The following is a 19,211-nucleotide window of genomic DNA, read 5'->3' as shown; positions in this document are numbered from 1 at the left end:
GCACATTAAAGCTGAGATGTATGCAAGAGAGCTAACGATGACCACTGCCTATATCAAATCCTTTGTATTTATTTCCCAATTCTATGACAAGTGTATTTTTATATCTTCAAATCCCACTCTGTCTTCTTTTGCTTTTATACTGCCAATATGTTGCCTGTATTACTTCTGAAATTCTATTTTTTTCTGTTGCATGTATTTCAGAGTACATTTCCATTCCCTCAGTTATTGATTTGGTGAAATTAACATGTACCATGGTAAACAATGACTTTAAAGGTCTCTCTGTAAAGCACCATGAGACTTTTTAGAATGTATTTGTCAATAGGGTTGTTTTGTTATTGCATAGAAAATATGAACACCATTACTCAGTGAATGTATGCTTCTTTTTAGCACGACACAAATATATATTTAAGTTGTATATAATTCACTGAAATAGTCTCTGGTAACATGGGCATACCTGTCTTCCTTTTAAGTATTCAGAAAATTTTGTTGTTTATGCCAAAATATTTTGAGGCTCAAATATATGTTTAGTGCACTAGCATGAATGACTGGATTTGTATTGTCTGAAAACTTTCTTTTGATCAAGCTAACATTCTAAAATATACTACAAGTTTCTTGGAATTAAGCCTCAATTGTTTTCACATTCCCACTAGCCTTAAGTAAATATTTATCAAATTGAAGTAAATATTAATGAGAGTTATTCAATAAAGATCTATAGATGAGAAAGACAGCTCTCCAGAGGATAGATACATTTTTTGAGACAGGGTTTATCTGTGTAGCTCTGACTGTACTGGAACTCTCTGTCAACCAGGTTCTCTTTAAACAAGTAGAGATCCACCTGCCTGTGCCTCCTGAGTGCTGGAATTAAAGTGTGTGCCACCACCACTCAGTGATACATTTATTTTTTTAAAAAGTATTTATTTTGTTTTATGGGTATTACTGTAAAAAACACACAGGTTCAATGCCTGCAGAGCCTGGAAGAAGGCATTGGCCCCTCTGACACTAGAGTTACAGATAGTTGTGAGCTGCCATGTGGGCTTAGGTAATCATTCGAGGGTCCTCTATTATCTACTGTCCCATCTTTCTAGTTCCCATAGATACATTTTTAAATAAATCCTCTAAGTATTCTGACTTTAATATTTTCTATTATTCTTTATATTTTTTATTAGCATGTATGGTAGTTTGAGTAAAATTGGCCCCATAGCCTCATAGGGAGTGGTGCTATTAGAAGGTGTGGTCTTGTTGGAGTAGGTGTGGCCTTGCTGGAAAAGATGGCCAGTAGGGCTGGACTTTGAGGTCTCAGAAGCTTGAGGCAGGTCTAGTGGCTCACAGTCTCTTCCTGCTGCCTGTGGATCCAGATATAGGTCTCTTACCTCCCTCTCCAGCACCATGACTGCCTACATGCCACCATGCTTTCATGATGATAATGAACTAAATAATATACTAAAAAAGCAGGTTACTGAATCTACTTTAAACTAAAAGGCAACTATTTATCTCAAATATTTTACATTAAGGTTATTTTTCTCACAATGTACTGTAAATATGTTCCTACTCTTGTTTCAGGTATTGTACACATGCAGTTTATTTAAAAAATGTATGGTAAAGATCTAGTCCTTGAAGTTCATTATTTTAAACGATTCAGGTTAATTAAGAAATACAGGTTAGTAGTTAGTCATCTATAACAGCCAAACTTGTAGTTTTGTTAGGTATATTTTCAAGATCATGCAGAGATATATTTTAGATAGACAGATGGTCTTCAAACACTTCAAAGACCTACAGAATATGGCATTTAATATGTTTAATAACTTAAGGCTCTTCATGACATTGAGACATGCAGCACCATTGAGACTCCTGGCAGCACCAATCTACTTCATAAAAGGATGATGAACATTAAAGAACCTCCATATGGAGTTTGCTTTCATTATGGCAAATCTAGCCATTTGGGCAAGAAACTGTCCTTGCCTTGACTGCTGATGGTTTGCTGTACAAACTGGACATGCAAGACACAAAGGAAAAAGACTGCTGAACTTTGATCAAACAAGGTAGGAAGTCCTTCAAAATTCCTGCTTCATAGAAGTCTTACAGATCTTCTAGGCCTTTAGGCCTACAATGGATGCTCCAACATTGCAAAGAGACCTAGGGTGGCTGTCAGGCAGCCAGATATCTCTGGCATTTCTGTAGTTTGGGAAGTTGCTTGCTCTGCACTTCCTATTTACTCAGGTAATCTATACTTCTGGGGTCTGTGATGGAGTTGAAGACTAGATAGTAACAGTTACAGTTTTCCTTAGTTATGGTAGGAGGTAAATTAGGTATAGAGCTTTGGACTCATTAAGATTGGATAGATAATAGCATGATTTCTTTGAATTTGCCAACTGCAAAGGGATATTGTAAATGTAATTCTTACTTGATAACTGTCCTTATTTTATATAGTCTTACTATGTTAAAATTAACATCTTCCTCTTTATTTAGACAAAATGGGGGAAATGTTATGGAATATTACTTTAACTATGTAAAGATGTACTATATTTGTTTATGTTGCAGAATATTACTTTAACTATGTAAAGGTCTGTTGCATTTGCTTATGTTGTATTTTGTTTAACTAGGCAAAGATGTATTATATTTGTTTATGCTATTTGTTAAGTTCTGTAAAGATGTATTGCTATTTTAACTTGCCTGCCTAAGGCACCTGATTGGTATAATAAAAAGCTGAACAGTCAATATAGCTAGGCAGTAGAGGGATAGGCAGAGTTGGCAGGCAGGGAAAATAAATAGGAGAATGAGAGAATGAGAGGGGAGAGAACAAGGGACAAAGAGTGGGAGACACCCAGGGCCAGCCAGCCAGGCAGCTGCCAGCCAGACAGACATGGAAGAAACAGTGAAAATAGGACATACAGAATGAAAGAAATGTAAAAGATCTAAGACAACATGTAGATAAAGAGAAACAGGTTTAAATAAGTTATAAGAGCTAGTGGGACAAGTATAAGATAAGGCTGAGCATTCATAACCAACAATAAGTCTCTGTATCATGATTTGGGAGCTGGTTGGTGGCCCAAAAGAAAGTCTGCTACACTAAACCTCTGGAACTGTAAGCCAACCCCAATTGAGTGTTTTTCTTTATAAGAGTTGCTGTGGTCATGGTGTCTCTTCACAGCAATAGAAACTACCCTACTCAGATACCATGTATTATATAAAATAATAGGTTTCATTATGACATTTTCATATACTTATATAATTTTATCATATCTACTCCCCTGTAATGATAACTCTTTGTGCCAGCTGCCTGAGTTCTGCTGCCATGTTAGGGCCCCCAAATAACACACAGAGATTAATATTAGTTACAATGCTGCTGGTCAATGACTAGGATGTCTTATTTGCTAGCTCAGTCTTAATTATCAACCATAACTACTAATCTATATATTTTATAAAGACTTATCTTACCAAGGACACCAGCCTTAGTGTCCTATCTTCTTGGGATCACATGGCTACTCCCCTCTTTATTACATTTCCCAGAATCCTCCTCAACTCTTAGTCCTACCTATCTTGTTTCCCTATTGGCCAACAGTGCTTTATTTATCAACCAATAAGACAAACATATACACAGAACTCCCCCATTATCCTATCTCCCAACAATTATCTTTTATTAGTGTGTATACCTACTATCAATTATTATGATAAAAATCACCATTACTTAAATCACCAAACACCATTACTTAAAGCAGTGATTTATTGCTTTTTATAATTCTGTGGATTGGACCCAGGAGGATGATTCATCTACTCCAGGGGATCCTAGCTGAATTCTTGTATGTGGCTACATAAAACTAGGTGGTACCTGGGTTGCAGTGTCTAAGATGGCTATGCTTGTAAGTCTGGCTCGTTAGCATCAGTGTCTGACAGAGCTGTAGCCTGACTGGGTCAGTCTTTTTATTCCTTTAAGTAGGCTAGGGTAGCTGAATCCCAAGAAGGGAAAAAATTGCATAAAGCTGCCAGGCTTCCTAAGTACGAGGCCTGGAAGCCATACAGCTGGATGTCTGCCACAGCTTCCTGATCCAAACAAGCCATAGGACAACTCAGAGGGCTGTCCCCTCTCTAGGCTGGAGGAGCTACGGCTTCACATTGCACAAGGACACTGGAGTGGAAGGATCAGCAACCATTTTCTCTGTCAGATAATCTATCACAACATGGCAGCATGAAGAGAATGTAAAATGATTTACATGAGTTGAAAACTTGCTTCAGAGAAAGCAGAAACTTAGAGAAGTGAAATGGCTTGCTCAGTATTCAGCAGCTGGTTTCCTAACCCATCCATCTGCACAGTCCCCAGACCAGCAAGATCCACACCACTGGGATCTCATTTATAAGAACTCCTGAATCAGAATCTGCCCTCCTTGACATCTCCAGGGACTCGGAATACACATTAACGTATCATAGAAGCCCCTTTGCTGTTTTTACTCCCAAAACTATGGGAGAAAACTTACTGCCAACCAAAAAAAGTCATGCTGCATGCAGAGGCTTGAGTTAGCAAGGAAAAGGCCTTACTTTCCTTATTGTTTATTACATTTTATTTGTTTATTAATCCTTATTTGTTTATTACAATAGCATTTCAAATGCTATTGAATTTACCTTTCATAATAAATGTGAGTACTCCTGATTAAAAAAAAAAACTTTTGGCTTTCTTCTTTCTTTCTTTATATATTTTTTGTTGTTTGAGATAGCTTAGGTCACCTGATACTTGTCATACAGCCATGGATGACATTGATCTACTGATCCTCCTGCCTCATCTCCCAAGTGCTGGGATTGTAGTGTGTACTACCATGCCCACTGCATGCAGTGATGGAGTTCAAAACTCCAGCCTTCTGCATGCTGGGTAAGCAATTGCTAACTGAGCCACATCCTCTGCCCTGCCCTGAGTTTCCTTAGTCTTTTTTTTCCTTCCCTTTTTCCTTTTGGAGAATAGCTCTCTCTCTCTCTCTCTCTCTCTCTCTCTCTCTCTCTCTCTCTCTCTCTCTCTCTCTTGAGACAGGGTTTTTTTGTGTAGCTCTGGCTGTGCTGGAACTAGCTCTGTCGACCAAACTAGCCTCAAATGGACAGAGATCTGCCTGCCTCTGCTTCCCAAGTGGTGGGGTTAAAGGGGTGTGCTACCACTTCCAGGCAGATCGTAGGTCTTATGCTGCACATCAGATTTGCTGAGAACTCACTCAGTATTCAAGTCTGACCTTGAATGTACAACAGTCCTCCTGCTTTGGCCTCATGAACGCTGACATTCCATGCATGAGTCATCATGTTTTCCAGTTTCCAAAATAGGAAATGGATTTTCCGACAAAGGTCAAATAATTTATCGGGGTTGCCTATGTTTGTACAGAGAGACCTAGAGTTTTCTAATTCCAAACCATGCTTATAGTTACTATATGGTAGCCATTGGCAACTGTCATTGGTCAAAGACTCTAAACATTTAGAGGAAGAGACTGTTAGCAAGAAGCTGTGGCATGTGGCTGCATTGGTGAGCTGTCACTTCCCTCCTGAAACCTCCCACTCCCAACTTGCCTGAAGTGAAGAGGTTGGCACGGGTGTGTGACAGATGGCACAGCCCCACTCTGCCGTATGCGTGCTGCTCCCTGTTCCTGGGTGCACAGCTGCCTGACACAGGCCTTGCCAGTTGGGCAGCTGCCTCTTGGGGTGTCTCCAAAGGCCATTGCTCAGAGAATTCAGTCCAACATTTTACTCTCTTCCCCTTTGACAAAAATCTTCCCTCTGCTTCAGGTCTCCACCTGGGCCAGAGAACCCTGTGTGTGCTGTGGTAGGGAGCCAGTGCCAACCCTTGAACTGCTCATAACAGGTGCCACATGCATACAGCTTATTGAAAAATGCTGGAGCCAAAGGAAGGAGCAGGGGAGGCTCCTCCCAGACCCCCTCTTTTGGGAGAGCTTAGCACCCACCAGGGTTTCCTTCTGACAGCTGTGTGTGGGCTGGAAAGGCAATTTCCTCCTTGTTGTTTCCTGTCCAGGGATGACAGGGCAAGAAATGAGGAGCAAGGACCAAGTATAAGGCAAGGACATTCCTCTTCCCAGACCCAGAAGCTGTGGGGATAGCGGGCCCAGCAAGAAAGTCTTCTGCATCAGAATGAAATAAAGCAGTGTTTATGTTTGTTTTGGTCCAATCAGCACATTCAGCCAGCACAGTAGACATGAACAGTTGGCACCTTCCACTGAGTGTGCAGTAATGCCAGCTCAGGTACTGCTGTTCCTCTCTATGGATTAAACCTGTGGTTATCACTTTCTTTGGGTAAGTGCCTAGGGCTTGCTAAGCCCTAGGGTTCTCATCTGGAAAATGGAAGGAATTTTATCTCCTTATAGGACTGCTTGGAGGAATAAATGGGATAATATATGCAAAGGGATTACATAGCCTGATGCTAGCATTCAGTACATATTTGATCAACATTAGTTACTGATGTTAAAGCTTTTGTGAAGTTAGAATCCTGGTCTTGTCCTCTGCACGACCAGTTCCTGGGACATAGTAGTACCCAATTATTTTGTGAACAAGTGGAATGAATGAATGAGGCTGTCAGTAAATGAGTTCTACATTCTGTTTTTTTCTTGTGATTTTTCAGAGGATTGATGGGTAGAGAGTTGATCACTTAGTTAATTTGTACAAATGTCTAAGTTTAAGTAGAAAGTGTGTACACAGGAGGTCAGACAGTTGGGTCAAAGGGCTGAACAGATGGCCCAGCAGTTAGGGGTGCTTGCTGCTCTTGCCAAAGACATGATTTCTGTTGCTATCGCCCACATCAGGTAACTCCCAAGTGCCTGTAACTCCAGTTTCAGGGTCTCAGATATCATCTTCAGGTTTGGAAGGCACCTACACACACTTGCACATATGTATACATGCACATGCATTCATATAGACATCCAGATAAATACAAATAAAATGAATCTTTGATAATGAAAAAAATCAAAAGTTGTTCAGGGTTGCTTAGCTAGTCATAAATGATAATTCATTTCCCTCTAGACCCTCCCCCTTCTTTTCTAGCTTCTTGTCTTTCCTTTCCAAATCCCACTTTAAAGTTTATCTAACTAGATCCTCTCCATGTTCAGAGTGAAAAGGAGGAACATGGGTAGTTATCTGAGGTCTTTACCAAGTGAAATGGTGTAACCTTTTTCTTTGTAATTAAAAGATGTATTTATTTTATTTTATGCTTATTTGTGTTCTGCCTGCATGTTTGTTATAAACCGTATGTATGCCTGGAACCCAAGGAGTTCAGAAGAAGGACTTGGATCCCACTGGACTTATGGATGGTTATCATGGGTGTTGGGAACCAAACCTGGGTCCTTTGCAAAAGCAGCAATTACTCTTAACCTCTGAACCCTCTCTTTAGCCCAGGTATAGTACATCTGCTCCAGTGCAGTTACCGTTGCTCGTGATGAAATTGAGCACTGTGGCAATCATCTCACAGTCTTCCTTGAGTGGTGGAGCAGTATTTCTTTCTAGATTCTTAAATTTTTAATTTAATGCATGTATTTATTTATTTATTTATTTATTTTGGAGACAAGGTGTCACTTTGTAGACCAGGCTGGCCTCGAACTCACAGAGATCTACCTGCCTCTGCCTCCTGAGTGCTGGGATTAAAGGTGTGCTCCACCACACCTGGAGGGAATAGTATTGTTGAGCAGAGTCTTACTATTCTTACCTTCTTAGTTCATTCAAGGCCTTGAGGTTTGGCAGCCAGTAGCTCCTTTACTTTCACATATGTTAGAGGGAAGACAGGATGAGCAGAAAGAAGTAGGGATCTATGCATGAAAATCTGCTGAATGAAAGTGGAATTCCTTTTTCTCATAGAGTTTTGAGATGGTGGCATGGGACTTTTCACAGTTGGAGAAAACACAAAGAAGCCAGGTGGTGTGACAATTGTTTACAATAGCAGCATTTGGGGGACAGGATTGAAGGCTGGCTTGAACCTGAGCTACACAGCAAGATTATCTAAAAAATAATCAAGGGCTAGGTGGGTTTAGGGATTTCTTCAGAGAGAGAGAGATAGAGAGAGATAGAGAGAGAGACAGAGACAGAGACAGAGACACACAGAGAGAGACAGAGAGAGACAGATTTATTTTTATTTTATTTGTCATATCTTCATTACCATTGCTATAGGGCTGTGTATCATTGTATTGTTCTGCTGTGTCTCCTGGCTATAGCTCAGTGGTAGAGTACTAGCACATGTAGTACCTGGGTGGGGCAAAATTGTCTCCAATTGAGAACCTCTAAAGTAAGCTTCATGTTAGCATAGGGCTGTTGTGCTGAGTTCTAGACAGATGATTCATGTGGACTGGCAGATGGGTGAATAACAGATGTAGTCTCTGTTCTGGAGAACAGGAGCATGGCTAACAGGCAGAGTGACATGAGGGCAATAGGGGCTTCAGGCTTGGCTTAACGGTTAAGAGGTTTGGATATTCTTGCCGAGGACCTAGGTTCAGTTCCTAGCACTGACAGGGTAGGGACCCTGTTCTGACCACCTCCAGCACAAGGCACATGTGTGGTTCATGTACATACATTCAGGCAAAACACACATATACTTCAAAATTAAAGTGGAAAGAAAGTAAATGAGAATAGATGGTGGGGTCATCCAAATGTGACAAGCTTATTAAAGTCAGCCAAAAGCTCTCTGTATTCTCTGCCAAAGGAGATGAAGCAGGGCTACTTTGCTGACAGGAGCCTCACGGAGGTGGAAAGGGAGTTTGAATTTTGCAGTGTGCACATTCCCTTTACATTGTGTTAAGACCCAGGGAGTCCCCTGCCTTTTAGTCTTCCATTAGCTGCCTACCCAGGACCTATGTGCCTTGTTCTAGGAACCAGTCAACTGTGTAATAGGCAGAGCCCCACCTCACAGAAGTTGTTTACTTCCAGCAGCTGGGTCAGTGTTTACACCTCTGACAGAGTTATGTGGGCTACTTAAAACTCTAAGAGGAAGAGTCATTTTAGCACTTGCTATCCACCCCCCGAATCTTTTGTCCCCTACTTTTAACCCTGCTTAATCAAGTTACCCATTTTGGGTTTTGATGAACACAGGAGAGAGCAAAGATTCTTTTCTTTCAAAGAAACGACCCAATACCAATGCTATTGCATGGGGCGTCTCCATTTCAGGCTTCCAGCTATGAGTTCTGAATGATTTCCCCTGTGTAATTGCACAGACACCCTTAAGCTCTTCAGGCTGCTGTAGTTTCAGGAAATCCAATTAGCTTTCCTCAATCTGAAAGGCATAGTGAAGTATTCTAAAGAAGGGAATTCAAACATGACCCCATTAGTCGCTTCCTCCTTGGGGTTCCCTATCGTTTTGCCTGTTGACCCAACTCCAGTATTTGCAAAGGTATCAAGCTTCCATGTTCTGAATGTTTGTGTCCCTCCAAAATCCAGATATTGAAAACCTATTCACCAGTGGTATTAGAAGGTGAGATTTGAGAAGGTGGTGAGGTCCAGATGCTGGATGCTTATACATGAGATTAGAGCCCTTAGACAAGGCATCTCAGAGACCAGCCTTGCGCTATCTACCAGGTGAGAGCTTTGCCTAAACCAGAAACTGGAATCCTCACCTTTATCTTAGAATTCCTAAGACTCCAAAACTGTGAAACACACATTTATGTTATTTATATATACAGAAACGATGATCATCATGGTGAGGACATGGCAGCAGACAGGCAGGCATGACTCTAATACAGTGTGCTGAGAGCTTACATCTTGATCTTCAAATAGGAGACAGAGACAGCTAAGTGGGATCAGTGTCAGGTTGTGAAACCTCAACGCTCGCCTCCAGATACACACCTCCAACAAAACCACACCCCCTAGTCCTTCCCAAAGAGTTCCACTGACTGGGAACCAAGTCTTCAAATGAACTACACCTGAGCCATTCTCATTCAAACCAGCTTACCCTGCTTTCCTGGAAAACCTGGAAAATTACTATTCAAGATTTCAATTTTGCAATTCTGGTCTGAAACATAAGTTAATTCTGAAAACATTATGCTGAGCCAAAGAAGCCAGGCAGCCAGGCTCACAAAAACATATAAGGAATGATTCTATTTATGTAAAATTTTGCTTCTCTCTCCCTCTCCCTCCCTCCCCCCTCTCTCTCTCCCATGTGTGTGTGCATATGTATATTCTAGAATGCATGCATGTATTTTATCATGTCTAGGTCAACCTGAAGCATCAATCCTTAGGAGTCATTCATCTTCTATTTTAAAACAAAGTATCCCACTTACCTGAAAATTACCAAGTAGGCTAGACAGTCTGACAAGCAAGCTCTGGCAAGCTGCATGTATCTGCCCTTATAGCACTTGGTTGAAAACCATGCACAATGTGCCTGTTTGGGTTTTTGTTGTTAATTTGTTTTTGTTTTTAATGTGAGTTCTTGGGATTCAACTCATGTTATTGTAATTCCAAGACAAGCACATTATGAATGGACCCATGTCCCCAGCCCTATTTTGTGAAAAGCTAAGATCAGCCAGAACTAGAGTAACAGAATTCAGATCAGTGGTTGATTTGGGTTGGGGTTTCTGGTGATTATGGGGTTGTCTAAATTTATAAGGAGTGATAATGGTCCTTATTGATTAGAATTAATATGGGTATTTTTACAAGTAAATGATGTGAATCCTGTAATTTCCTTCAAATTGATCTCCCAGGATGGAAAATAGATGTGACTGTACCTAAAAGAAAACTGTGTATTAGTGATAATGAGTATATTAGCTAGATAGTGAATGTGTTGATTACGCATGCCATTCTCCATGTCTTCTTATGTAATACTTCTAGACCCAAACTGCAAGCAAATCAATAGAGGACAAAGTTCACAATAAGTTTTCTTGTAAAAGATCTAAGTGAGTGTCAGAGGAGATAGCATGATCCAGGACTCTTTTGTTCATTAACATTATATAGGTTATTTTTTTCATAATGGGTATGTAACAAGGAATAAAAGTTCCAAGGAGTCCTACAATCAGGATGTTTGCACTGTAGGATTAGAAGATTATAGCACAGATTGTATAACAACTAAGTAAATACTGCACAGTATTCAACAGAAATGCCAACAGGGGTTGGAAGTAGTGGAGGTGAGACTTGGGGAGACTTCTTGAGGAACTGAAGATTCTGGGTGGGTCTTTGTAGTAATTAATACTGATTGCCAACTGAACAGGATCTAGAATCAAACAGGAGGCATACTTCTGGGAATGTCTGAGAGACTTTCTGCATGGGTTTAATTGAGGTGGAAAGTTTGAATGTGAGCAGCACCATCTCATCAGCTGATGTGGTGGTTTGAATAGGCATGGCCCCATTAGACTCATGTGTTTGAATGTTGGTCCATATGGAGTGGCACTATTAGGAGATATGGCCTTGTTGGAGTAGTGTGGCCTTGTTGGAGGAAGTGTGTCATTTTGGGGGTGGGCTTTGAGGTCCCCCATGCACTAGATGAGCCTAGTGAATCAAGATGTAGAACTCTCAGCTCCTTCTCTGGCACCATGTCTGCCTGCACGCCACCATGCTTCCCACCATGAAGATAATGGGCTGAACCTCTGAAACTGTAAGCTAGCCTCAATTAAATGTTGCTGTAGTCATGGTGTCTCTTCCCAGAAATAGAAACCCTAATTTAAGGCAGAAGTAGCTCTCTTACTCTTACTCTCTCACTCTCTTACCTTCCTCTTCTTCTCTCTCCCTCTCCCTCCCCCACCTGGAATAAACTCTATGATCAATGTAAAAAAAAAGACAGAAGTAGTCCCAGACTGCCAGAAAGATTGATGAGCACTGGCGTTCATCTCAGTGTGATCTCTCATTCCAGATACAATGTGATCAGGTATTTCATACTCTCAAGCCAAGTCCCTGTAGCTAGCTGGGACTGAACATTTATATTAGTTACTTTTTTTCTCTCAGTGATCACTTACAAGGGAAAAAGCAACTTAAGGTAGGAAGTTTATTTTGGCACACTGTTCTAAGGACTGCAACCCATCACGAGGAGGAAGACACAGTGATGGAAGTGTAAGGTGGCTGGTCACACACAGTGTGTCTGCACTTGAGCGCTAGGTGAGAGATGAACACTGGTGCTCAGCTCACTTTCTCCTTTTTATTCAGTCCAGCCCCCAGCTTATGGAATGGTGCCTCCCTCATTCAGAGTGGATCTTTCACAGACATGCTCAAAGATGTGTCTCCTATATGATTCCAAATCCTGCCAAGCTGACAGCATTACAGCATCTTAGACAAAGAATTGTTATCAGGAAGAAAGCTCCAAGCAAAATAAGTCATAAGTTTCAACCAAGAGGAGAATGGATTTGTCCCTGTGAGCCAGTAGAACATGTGTAGACTATGAGAATGAGCAAAGAAGCAGGATGTTGATGGGTCTCAGTTACTGCATTGCCTTTGGCTCCCATGTTTATCAGTGTAGTGTAGCCTTTCTATTGGCTTGGTAACAGACTCAAGAGGGTTCAGGTGGAGGGAAGGGGTCCAGGAGAACTGTTTAGTGTGCTCATTTCATTGGTCCTTTGGGTTTCTCACATGTGGCACTCCATACCCTACTATTTGTAGTCAAGGATACTTTCCTCATTTCTAGTTCACCCCTCCTCTCAAAACATCATCATTTTGAAGTACTCTTTAAAGCCCTGCCACCCACAAGCAGTTCTTGGACAATGTGGTAGTTTGAATAAGAATTGTCCTTATATGCTGGTATATTTGAATATTTGGTTCCCATTTGGTGTGCTGTTTAGAAAGGATTAGGAGGCATGCCCTTGTTGGAGGAGGTGTCACTGGGGGGTGGTCTTTGAGGTTATAAAAGCCCACATCAAGCCCATCTTTCTAGCTCTCTGCCTGCAATTTGTGGATCCGATATGAGCTCTCAGGTACTGCTCCAGTGCCATGCTTGCTTGCCTTTTATCCTGTTCCTTGCCATGATTCTCATGGACTAGCCCTCTGAAACTGTAAGCAAGCTAGTAAGCAGCAATCCTCTATGGACTCTGCATCAGTTCCTGTCTCCAGGCTTCTGCCTTGTTTGAGTTCCTGCCTTGACTTTCCTCAATGGACTGTGACTCAGGATATGTAAGCTGAATGAAGTCTTTCCTCCTGAAGTTGAATTTGGTTATGTTGTTTCATTAGAGTAATAGTAACTCTAAGACATCATTATCATCAACTGGGAGGAACCCCAGTTCTTCTCCACCAATAATCCAAACTAGACCCTAAGAAATGACAGCTAAGGTAGGTGATGGATGTGTTTAATATATTTATTTATTTATTTATTTATTTATTTATTTATTTATTTATACAATGTCTCTCTATGCAGCCCTGGCTGGCCTGGAATGGACCATATGGACCAGGCTGGTCTTTACTTTCCCAGAGCCCTACCTGTCTCTGCCTCTGCCTGAAATGCTGCTTGTATTAAAGGATGTAAAGACTGGTTCATAAACCCTCTGTTCTGCAGTGAATATAACACCAACTTCCTTAAAGTCAGGCATTATGTCCATACAATAGCTTTCTAAAAACCACAAAATGGCTTTTTCATCAGATCAAATTTGAAAAGATATTGAAGAATATAGGAAGTTGGAACTGTAAATTTACAGGTCATTTTGTGTGATGTTGGCAGGTAATGGCAATATGCTTTCCATTCTTCTCCATGGTATCTTAATTTTTCATGCCTAAGATACACCTGGGTGATTGAGAATACATTTGCTTCTTTTCCAGCCATGGCTGGTGACTGTAACAAGGGGGATGTTGCAGAGTAATTTGTTATTACAGCATAAAATGGTGGAAGAATTTATTGTAACCTAAAAGCTAGCACCCTCCCTAATCTAATTTTCTCTTGCCATGACTTAGGAGTGATGTTGACTTTCTTCAGAGCTGACACTTTGCACCATCCCCTTCAAATCTTATTTATTTGCTTTTGCAATTCACTGTCGTTTCATTAGCTTCTTTCTCCTCATCTTCTCATGAGAGATAAGAGCTATGATTTAAATGATAGATAATAGAATATGATAGTGTTGTGGGCACTGAATTATCCAAGAGTACTTTCATATTTATAAAAGTTCTGAATAGAAGTACATGTTTAGTTACTTTGGCTATTGATGTGAAATTGTTTTTGTGGTCATCTACTGGGTTATTTTGTGCCAACAACAGAGAGAACAATTCCAAATAGGCAGTATTTCTCATTTTTAATAATTTTATTATCTGCTATCAGTATCCCATTATATTTTTTCCAGTCATTTTCTGCTATTATCACAACCCCACAGCAATATGAAAGTATTGGATATTAACAAGTTATCCAAATGTGTGGTCTTTGAAGAAAAAAACCAACTATTAGTGATTCAGAGGTCCAGGCTTCTAAACAATTTTCTGTAGTTTCTTTTGTGTCTATCAGGAGGTGAGTTCTTTGTTCCTCTTTTGTGTTTTCATACAATTATAAGTAATTCTATGTGATAATTTGTCAGACATTAAGTTGCTATTTTATTCAGCTTAGACTTGTATAATAACGATCATAGACTGTGTGGCTGAAATGACATATATATTTCTCATATTTCTAGAGTCTGCAAGTCCATGGGTCAGTATGACAATGTATTGGATTCATGGTGAGAACCGTAGTCCTGGATCTTAGACAGCCATCTCCTCATCCCTAACCTCATCATAAGAATCCTGCCTCATGACTTCTTAGTACTTTAACACATGAGCTTGGTGAGGGATTGATATTCAGCCTGTAATATTCACCTTTCAGTGGTATTTGTTACATAATTTTTATTTAAAAATTTACTCTGTGGCCATTGGCACTTGAAATACTCACTTAGGATGAAATTAGAATAGAAATACCAAGGACTTCTTATTGTCTTCTCATTCACTATGACATGGAAGACTCAGGAGGCAGGAAGGAAGTAGAAGTGAGGGCTGGAATACTGATTTTGGGGACTGGGACCTCTGAACTGCTTGTGAATTTGTATGGATTCTGAATCTATTTTTAAAAGAGGAGTAAAAATATTCGTGTATTCTATAAGTTACCTTCCTTTTTGTTCTTCAACAAAATTCCTGACCTACCTCCAAAACAAACAAACAAAAAAGACAAGACAAAAAACCCCACAACAATGAAGCAAAACCTAAAGGAGAGAAGTTTGTCGTTGCAACCCATCATGGAGGGGAAGGGATAAGTAGCTAGTCACACAGTATCTGTAATCAGGAAGCAGAAAGCTGACTGGAAGTAGGGTGGGACCTGTCCCTAGTAGCTCATTTCCTTCAGCAGGGCTCCACCTTCTAAAGATTCCATAGACTTCTAAAATATCACCTTCAGTCCACAAGGGGACTAAGTGTTCAAATCCCTGATCCTATGGGGAGTTTTTCACATTCAAAGCACAACATTTCGGGATAACTATGATATGTTAATCTTCATTATCAACTTGGCTAGACTAGAAATCACGTAGGACATACACATATCTAGATATATCTTTCCAGAGAAATTTTATCCAGGAGGAAAGAACCACCCTGAATTTAGCACCAGCACACTGACTTGATTTCAGAGTCAATAAAAGGAAAAGGAGAAAACCAGCTGAGCATTCATCTATTTGTGTTTACTGGCTGTGTCACAATATGTCTTCCACAGCATGCTCCTCTAGTCATGACTTCCCTACCAAGAAGGGCTGTATCCCTTCAGACCATGAGCCAAGATAAACGCTTTCTTTCTCAAGTTGCTTTTGTCAGGTATGTTGTCATGTCAACCAACAAGGTAACTAGTTAATAACTACAATGTAGATCACAGGCAACCAAAAGAATTTTAGCCCGAAATACAGAAACAATGCAAGGTGCCTTTGGAAGGCTATAGTAGGGGTCATAAGAAGGTAGGATTCAGAAGAATGAAATGTCAACAGGAGACAGATGCCATTATCCATCTTGTTCACAGTCTTTTGGTCAGATTACTAATCTGATCCACCCCTGGACACTTTCCACATCTTTCTAGTAAATGAGTCATGCTAGAAATGTGAAGTAGTGTGTTCTTACGTGTCAGTATGGAGCATGGGTTTCAACTCCCAGACAGACTATGTTGCTAAAGTTTCCTAAATGGCAGTATTTTCAATTTTAGTATTTATACTAATATACCTTTAGTGAAGATGAAATTGAGTAAAACTTTGGTTTAAGAGTGAAATAAAACACCTTGAATTTTCGTACAATGCAAAGTTCTTGAGGCAGATGATCACATCATTCACTGCTGCGTGCAATACTAATAAAGTACAAGGAAATCCATTCTCAGCTCCTTTTAGTCCATATCTTCTTTTCTGATTTAAACCAAAATAACAAGTCTGTTTCTCTCAAATTTCATCTTTTAAATTCCATGCTTTCTTGTTTGCACTCAAAATATTTTAAATTAAAAAGTGTTAAAGTTATTGAGTTTATTAAAAACCCAACCCTTGAACCATAGGTGTAAATTTAGATTCTGTGTTCTCCAGTCAACATCCCTTAAAACTTTTCTTTGTAACTCTTTAGCTAAAAGTAACTCCATCTCTTCCTCTCCCTCCTTCCACCATCTCCTCCTTTCCTTTAATGGCTATTATTTTAAAGCCTGTGCTACCTGCATTTTAACAAAGTTTTGTGTTTGAGATTTTGAGAATATTATGTGAAACATCAGGATATTGTCAAAGGATTGTCAATTTACTGTGAAAGCCCTACCCCACACCTTTTGCATCTTTTGCTCTCAAACAACAGTGCAAATGTTTGCCATGTAATTTAAAGCAACTCTGTCTTTTACTTTTTTGCGCTCTCTCTCTCTCTCTCTCTCTCTCTCTCTCTCTCTCTCTTGATATGCATGTGAATGGGCAGATATGTGTACAAGGGAACTCACCCATCTTCCTCTATTAATCTCTGCCTTATTATTTTTTAAAAGAGAGTCTCTCAATCTCACTGAACACAGAAATATACAATTTATATAGACTGGCTGGCTAGTGAACTTCAGGGATCTACTTGTGTCCAACTCCCCAGTTGTTGGGGTTATAAGTGTGTATCACTGTACTCAGATATTATATAGATGATGAAGAATCTGAACTGAGGTTCCCATGTCTACCTGGAAACATTACTATTGTGGAATATTAGTTCAACATTCATTACATTAATTTATGCTATGGAATATTTGTTTAATGACGCAAAGATGCATTGTATTAGTTTATGTTGCATTTGTTTAACTCTGTAAAGCTGTGTTACTTTGCCTGCCCAAAACACCTCATTGGTCTAATAAAGAGCTGAATGGGCAATAGCTAGGTAGGAGAGAGAAATAGGTGGGGCTGGTGGGCACAGAGAATAAATAGGAGGGGAAATCTAAGCTTGGGAGAAGGTCAAAGTGTGAGGAAAGGAGGAGAGGATGATATCAGGGTCCAGCCACCCAGCCACCCAGCCACACAACCAGCCATAGGGTAAGAAGGAAAGAAAGATATATAGAATAAAGAAAGGTAAAAAAAGCACAAAGGTGAAATGTAGATGAAGAGTTATGGGTTAATTTAAGTTAGAATTTTGGCTAGAAATAAGCCAAGCTAAGGCTGAGCATTCATAAGTAAGAATATGTCTCTGTGTATTTATTTGGGAGCTGGGTGGTGGGCCCACAAACAGTAAACACACACACACACACACACACACACACACACACCACAAAGCTACATACTATATACATATCCATCTCCCCAACCCCAGGGTCTATGGCAAGAACAACTAGACAGAGACCTCCCTGGTGAAGACAGACTTCATAAAGTGTACCTTACTAGTTGGGCAACTGCCAGTGAGCATAAGGGGCAGTATTTCCTTTATTACACATGCCCATTTGATCTGGATTCATGTTGGTTGAAGGGCAAGCAATATTATTAGAATCTAGGTTGTAAGTAGGCAAGAGTTTGATATGGATTTTTGTCATTCCATTTTGTTCTGCCTTCACAGAGTCAAGTGGGTTTACACAATCAACTCCAGCAAATATCGAGTTTCATGCTTTTCGCCCCTTTAAGGAAGCAAGCAGAATTGACTGTGCATCAGCCTGGACCTCAGAGTCCCATGGGAGGCCAGTACTCATGAGCTACCTTTTAGGATCAGCAGTGACCATCAAAGGACAACATCATTACTGATCATTGGATAGCTTTTCTCACTTTAATGTTGGGACTAGGAGGTGTTGACACCACCTTGAATTTATATTTTACTTTAATATTTAAATAGAAATATATTAAATATATTTTAATTTTGAGACACAGTCTCCCTTTGTAGCCCTGGCTGACCTAGAACTTGTCACACAAACCAGGCTAACCTTGAATTCACAAAGATCCACCTGTTTCTGTTTCCTGAGTTCTGGCATCAAAGGTGTATATCACCATCCCTGGCTGGGTTTCCTTTTTAATAAGACAACAGTATTATTATCTCCTAGAAAATAAGTCTAGTTTTGATGATAATGGAAATCACTCCTCAAATAGCAAGGCTATGTTTTTGTATTACTTTCTGTAGTGGACTTGATTGGTTGAATCCAGGGTAACATTTCTGCTTCTCTCTTGTCACCAGGGGAAGCTCAATTTTATGTAGGCAGTAATGTGTGCATCCCTAGGAGATGAGTCTAAATCAATGTTCTAAACTGATACTTTAAGTCAATGTGTGGCAATCTCATTTTCCTTTGAGAAATACTTCTTTTTTCAGCCCTTCTTACAAAATAGGTAGCCACATGACTTGGCCAATGAGATATAAGGGTAGGACTTTTGAGGGAAAGTCTGTAAATAGGCTTTTATTTCTTTTGTGCTTCCTTAGGTATCCAAGTCTCTGCCACTTTTTTCACTTGTTCAGATTGTGTAATTCAGTTATCTAGTTCAAGTTGGCAGATTTGTGTGCTGAATCAATTCTTCTACTACTAAGTGGTCCTCATTCTTCCTAATGCTGCAATCCTATGATGCAGTTCCTCATGTTGTCATGACCGCAACCATAAGACTATTTTCATTGCTACTTCATAACTGTAATTTTGCTACAGTTGTGAATCATAAAGTAAATTTTATTTTTGGAGATCAAGGTTTGTCAAGGGAGTCCCAACCCATAGGTTGAGAACCAGTGAGTTTATGATTGCAGTTATTGCACTTTTCAACATCAAAATTTTCATTTGCTCAGTTTTAGTATAGTTTCTGGTATTTTATTCATAGTCTCCATTCAGTCATGGTCATCATAGCTTTCTTTAAGTCTCAGAGAAACACAGTTTCCCTTAATTTTTATCTATTGACTAGTTATTTCATTTT

This window comes from Cricetulus griseus, chromosome X, assembly GCF_003668045.3.
Source record: "Cricetulus griseus strain 17A/GY chromosome X, alternate assembly CriGri-PICRH-1.0, whole genome shotgun sequence".
Lineage (NCBI taxonomy): Eukaryota > Metazoa > Chordata > Mammalia > Rodentia > Cricetidae > Cricetulus > Cricetulus griseus.
This window is presented reverse-complemented; position numbering follows the sequence as displayed.